At 59.2% G+C, this 6372-nt stretch overlaps 1 protein-coding gene across 6 annotated transcripts in view; it reads left to right on the forward strand.

Moving 5' to 3' along the window:
* The window catches only part of LOC109865423 (vesicle transport through interaction with t-SNAREs homolog 1A), a 166746-nt gene that overhangs the window by 33584 nt on the left and 126790 nt on the right, over window positions 1-6372 (forward strand). The gene's annotated exons all lie outside the window — the stretch shown is intronic.

Below are 6372 nucleotides of genomic sequence, written 5' to 3' on the forward strand. Positions count from 1 at the left end.
GATTGTCTCTTCTGGTCTGAACACATGGAAACATGGGCTGGGAGGGAGCATGGCTGGTGGCCACGGGCTGGCTGAGAGCTGGTGGAAAAACCCACGTGCTGACATGAGATGTAATGTAACCTGATTTGGAGTTCAATTGTGGCCTGGATTAAAAAAGACAGCAAACGGTGGTGGTTTCTTCTGGTCTTTGTTTATTAGCGATTATGCTCTGCATGAACCTGCTGGAGTAAAATTCTCATCACTCATTCCGTTAACTGACCAGGTTGCCCTCCTTCAATCGCCGTTCAGAATGACTAACAGGACACAATTGTCAACAGGAATATCTGTTGATATATCCATTGTAACTTTGGAGGCACTAAGTTATTTAGAGGCACTTAGACAAGCACAAATATACATTTAAAGATGAATCGGCCATGCTTGAGCAAATCTGTTTGGAGCATCTCTTTAGGCAACATGAGACTTACTTTTCATCTCTGTGTGTGCATGTGTTTTGTAAGGTCGTCTGTGAATGTGTATATGCAGGGTTCTTAGTGTTAGCCAATGTTTTTGTTGTGTTTCCTGGAGCTGAGCGATACTATTCCTATCGACGCCACCCTCCATTCACGTCCATTCAGAACGCTGTTCTCTCCAGACTTCTTATTGTCCTCTTTCCTCCACCTTGCCACACTGCATGCCTCAGGTCAGGTGAAACCTTTTGTTGCCTCACCTGTCTTCCCCCGTGGAACGCACCACTCTTTAATTGGGTTTGATTCCCGCCCTCTTCACTATATCAAAAATTCTTATCTACTCCCTTTTCTTCCCATTCTTCCTGCATTTGAATCAAAGGCTGGCACAGCTTATTCACACTTAAGCCCCCCTTTAAAAAAAATAACTATACTTTTTCCTCAGCTGGAAAACCTGTTTAAATATTTAGCACCCATATTCACAGCTGTTTGACACTTCTAATTCCTCATCTTACAAGTCCCAAACAAAACCGCGGCGAAGATCACACAGCCCGTCTGAATCACAGCTGTCATCATTATTCACTTTGACCCCCCCCCCCCCCCCCCCTTATTGAAGTAATAAGGAATCATCGTAACTTTTGAAAATGGTGATGGTTACCGTCGTTGTTTGATATTGAAAAAAGGCAGCAGAAAAAGGGAAGGAAGATTTTTTTGCGCTGCAGATGCATTGTTCTGCTGCTGCCAAAGAACCCCCCCCCCCCCCCCCCCCCCCCCCACACACACACACACACACACACACACAAAAAAACATCTAATTTGTACAGTTCCTAAGAAGGTCTTTGTTGCAAATTTAGATGTCAGATAAAAAGGCATACGTGGAAATGGGGAAGGGGCGCGCACCAATGCAGTCGCGGACGCACAATATGTATTGTTCTTACATTGTTTTGTGTTTAGCTGTATGTGAAGAAGATTCATTTAGATAACAGGCCATTATCATTTTCTCCTGGAGGTGTATGGCAGGTATTATTATGGGTCTGTGTTTGTGTGTTTATTCTTATGATATTTTGGTGACTCTGACATAGCCACAGGGGTCAAGGCTTGATATATGCCATTTAGCAGATGCTTTTATCCAAAGCCACTTCTAGTCGTGTGTGTGTGTGTGTGTGTGTGTGCCCCGTGCTCTACACAGTCACACAGTTGTAGCTCACCAGGAGTGGCTAGCAACTCCCTCTTATTTAAATGGTTAGCAGGGAAGATGCTCAAACTGACTGGGTGTCTTAGGGAAATGCACCATTGTGTTTCTGAAGGGTGTAGTTTTGCACTGATTCCATCCTCTTGTCCCATTGCGTCAGTAGAGAGATGGTTATACAGGTAAAGTAGTGTTGTTTTGGGCTGTTGTAGATTGTAGGTATTGGATTATGGATATGATGAATGTTTAGAACTCGTACCTACAACTGGTGTTGGCACTGGTTTCGTGTATGAGGACCACCCTGGTGTGTTAAGATGACATCTCAGCATTTTTAGAAATAGCTGAACCACCCTGAGGGTTTTTTATTCTACATTATTTCCTGTTGGTGGATTTTATACATCTGATGAAGTGGTTAGAAGGCTGGTGTTGGTACTGGATCTGTGCCGGCTGGCCTGCACTCTCACCCCTTCAGCTTCTGTCAGTGTCAAACCTGGCTGGGCACATTATTCTAATGACGAGCGGGAGGCTGGAGGGAGGGAGGCTGGGAGGGAAGCTGGATGGAGGAAGGGAGGGAAGTTGGATGGAGGGAGAAAGGGAAGCAGGAGGTAGGATGGATGGATGGAGGGAGGCTGGAGAGAGCGCGACGGAGGGATGGCTGGAGAGAGAGAGGGATGGACGGGAGGCTGGAGAGAGGGAGGGAGGGAGGGAGGGATGGATGGATGGATGGAGGGAGAAAGGGAAGCGGGAGGGAGGCCGGGAGACTGGATGGATGGATGGAGGGAGGTAGGATGGATGGATGGAGGGGGGGGAGGGAGGCTGGAGAGAGACCGCGACGGAGGAATGGCTGGAGAGAGAGAGTGATGGACGGGAGGCTGGAGAGAGGGAGGGATGGATGGAGGGAGGCTGGAGAGAGGGAGGGATGGATGGAGGGAGGCTAGAGGGAGGGAGGCTGGAGGGAGGGATGGATGGAGGGAGGCTGGAGAGAGGGAGGGAGGCTGGAGAGAGGGAGGGAGGCTGGAGAGAGGGAGAGAGAGAGGGGGAGGGAGGCTGGAGAGAGGGATGGACGGACGGAGGGAGGCTGGAGAGAGGTAGGGACGGACGGAGGGAGGCTGGAGAGAGGGAGGGAGGGATGGATGGATGGAGGGAGAAAGGGAAGCGGGAGGGAGGCCGGGAGACTGGATGGATGGATGGAGGGAGGTAGGATGGATGGATGGAGGGGGGGAGGGAGGCTGGAGAGAGGGAGGGACGGACGGAGGGAGGCTGGAGAGAGGTAGGGACGGACGGAGGGAGGCTGGAGAGAGGTAGGGACGGACGGAGGGAGGCTGGAGAGGTAGGGACGGACGGAGGGAGGCTGGAGAGAGGGAGGGACGGACGGAGAGAGAGGGAGGGATGGACGGACGGAGGGAGGCTGGAGAGAGGTAGGGATGGATGGAGGGAGGCTGGAGAGAGGTAGGGATGGACGGAGGGATGGAGAGAGAGGGAGGCTGGAGAGAGAGGGAGGCTGGAGAGAGGGAGGCTGGAGAGGGAGGCGCGAGGGAGGGAGGCAGGCTGGAGAGAGGGAGGGAGGCGGGAGAGAGAGGGGGAGGGAGGCTGGAGAGAGGGAGGGATGGACGGACGGAGGGAGGCTGGAGAGAGGGAGGCTGGAGAGAGGGAGGGATGGACGGATGGAGGGAGAAAGGGAAGCGGGAGGGAGGCCGGGAGACTGGATGGATGGATGGATGGATGGAGGGAGGTAGGATGGATGGATGGAGGGGGGGAGGGAGGCTGGAGAGAGACCGCGACGGAGGGATGGCTGGAGAGAGAGAGTGATGGACGGGAGGCTGGAGAGAGGGAGGGAGGGATGGATGGAGGGAGGCTGGAGAGAGGTAGGGATGGACGGAGGGAGGCTGGAGAGAGCGGGATGGACTGAGGGAGGCTGGAGAGAGACCGGTAGGGATGGATGAGAGAGACCGGGAGGGACGGATGGAGAGAGAGGGAGGCTGGAGAGTGGGACGGATGGAGAGAGAGGGAGGCTGGAGAGTGGGACGGATGGAGAGAGAGGGAGGCTGGAGAGAGGGAGGCTGGAGAGAGGGAGGGAGGCTGGAGAGAGGGAGAGAGGGAGGGAGGCTGGAGAGAGGGAGGGAGGCTGGAGAGAGAGAGGGAGAGAGAGAGGGAGGCTGGAGAGAGGGATGGACGGACGGAGGGAGGCTGGAGAGAGGTAGGGACGGACGGAGGGAGGCTGGAGAGAGGTAGGGACGGACGGAGGGAGGCTGGAGAGGTAGGGACGGACGGAGGGAGGCTGGAGAGAGGGAGGGACGGACGGAGAGAGAGAGGGAGGGATGGACGGACGGAGGGAGGCTGGAGAGAGGTAGGGATGGATGGAGGGAGGCTGGAGAGAGGTAGGGATGGACGGAGGGATGGAGAGAGAGGGAGGCTGGAGAGAGGGAGGCTGGAGAGGGAGGCGGGAGGGAGGGAGGCAGGCTGGAGAGAGGGAGGGAGGCGGGGGAGGGAGGCTGGAGAGAGGGAGGGATGGACGGACGGAGGGAGGCTGGAGAGAGGGAGGCTGGAGAGAGGGAGGCTGGAGAGAGGGAGGGATGGACGGACGGACGGAGGGAGGCAGGGGATGGACGGACGGACGGAGGGAGGGATGGACGGAGAGAGGGAGGGGAGGGACGGACGGAGGGAAGGCTGGAGGGATGGACGGACGGAGGGAGGCGGAGGGAGGTAGGGACGGACGGAGGGAGGCTGGAGAGAGGTAGGGACGGACGGAGGGAGGCTGGAGAGAGGTAGGGACGGACGGGAGGGAGGCTGGAGCGAGGTAGGGACGGACGGAGGGAGGCTGGAGAGAGGTAGGGACGGACGGAGGGAGGCTGGGAGAGGTAGGGACGGACGGAGGCAGGCTGGAGGAGGTAGGGACGGACGGAGGGAGGCTGGAGAGAGGTAGGGACGGACGGAGGGAGGCTGGAGAGAGGGAGGACGGACGGAGGGAGGCTGGAGAGAGGGAGGGACGGAACGGGAGGGAGGCTGGAGAGAGGAGGGACGGACGGAGAGAGAGAGAGAGAGAGGGAGGGATGGACGGACGGAGGAGGCTGGAGAGAGGGAGGGATGGACGGACGGAGGGAGGCTGGAGAGAGAGAGAGAGGGAGGGAGGGATGGACGGAGGGAGGGATGGACGGAGAGAGGAAGGGATGCTGGAGGGAGGGATGGACGAACGGAGGTGAGGCTGGAGAGAGGTAGGGACGGACGGAGGGAGGCTGGAGAGAGGTAGGGACGGACGGAGGGAGGCTGGAGAGAGGTAGGGACGGACGGAGGGAGGCTGGAGAGAGGTAGGGACGGACGGAGGGAGGCTGGAGAGAGGTAGGGACGGGCGGAGGGAGGCTGGAGGGAGGGATGGACGGACGGAGGGAGGCTGGAGAGAGGTAGGGATGGATGGAGTGAGGCTGGAGAGAGGTAGGGATGGATGGAGGGAGGCTGGAGAGAGGGAGGGATGGACGGAGGGAGGGAGGCTGGAGGGAGGGAGGCTGGAGAGAGAGAGGGAGGGAGGCTGGAGAGAGAGAGGGAGGGAGGCTGGAGCTGGAGGGAGGCTGGAGAGAGAGAGAGAGGGAGGGAGGCTGGAGAGAGAGAGGGAGGGAGGCTGGAGAGAGAGAGGGAGGGAGGCTGAGAGAGAGGGAGGGAGGGAGGGAGGGAGGCGGAGAGAGGGAGGGAGAGAGAGAGGGAGGGAGGCTGGAGAGAGGGAGGGATGGACGGACGGAGGGAGGCTGGAGAGAGGGAGGGATGGACGGACGGAGGGAGGCTGGAGAGAGGGAGGGATGGACGGACGGAGGGAGGCTAGAGAGAGAGAGAGAGAGGGAGGGATGGACGGACGGAGGGAGGCTGGAGAGAGGGTAGCGATGGACGGAGGGAGGGATGGACGGAGAGAGGGAGGGAGGCTGGAGAGAGGGAGGGAGGGATGGACGGACGGAGGGAGGCTGGAGAGAAGGGAGGGGTGGACGGAGAGAGGGAGGGAGGCTGGAAGAGAGGGAGGGAGGGAGGCTGGAGGGAGGGATGGACGGAGAGAAGGGAGGGAGGCTGGAGAGAGGGAGGGAGGGATGGACGGACGGAGGGAGGCTGGAGAGAGGGAGGGGTGGACGGAGAGAGGGGGAGGGAGGCTGGAGAGAGGGAGGGAGGGAGGCTGGAGGGAGGTAGGTATACGGACGGAGGGAGGCTGGAGAGAGGTAGGGACGAACGGAGGGAGGCTGGAGAGAGGTAGGGACGGACGGAGGGAGGCTGGAGAGAGGTAGGGACGGACGGAGGGAGGCTGGAGAGAGGTAGGGACGGACGGAGGGAGGCTGGAGAGAGGGAGGGAGGGACGGACGGAGAGAGAGGGAGGGAGGCTGGAGGGAGGGATGAGAAGGACGGAGGGAGGCTGTGGCGAGGGATGACGGACGGAGGGAGGCTGGAGAGAGGTAGGGACGGACGGAGGGAGGCTGGAGAGGGAGGGACGGACGGACGGAGGGAGGCTGGAGAGAGAGAGGGAGGGACGGACGGACGGAGGGAGGCTGGAGAGAGGGAGGGATGGACGGACGGAGGGAGGCTGGAGAGAGGTAGGGATGGACGGAGGAGGGATGGACGGAGAGAGGTAGGGATGGACGGAGAGAGGAGGGATGCTGGAGGGAGGGAGGCTGGAGGGAGGGATGGGACGGACGGAGGGAGGCTGGAGAGAGCCGGATGGATGGGGAGGGGGAGAGGCGGATGGACGGAGGAGGGCGGGATGGACGGAGG

This window comes from Oncorhynchus kisutch, linkage group LG20, assembly GCF_002021735.2.
Source record: "Oncorhynchus kisutch isolate 150728-3 linkage group LG20, Okis_V2, whole genome shotgun sequence".
Classification (NCBI taxonomy): Eukaryota; Metazoa; Chordata; class Actinopteri; order Salmoniformes; family Salmonidae; genus Oncorhynchus; species Oncorhynchus kisutch.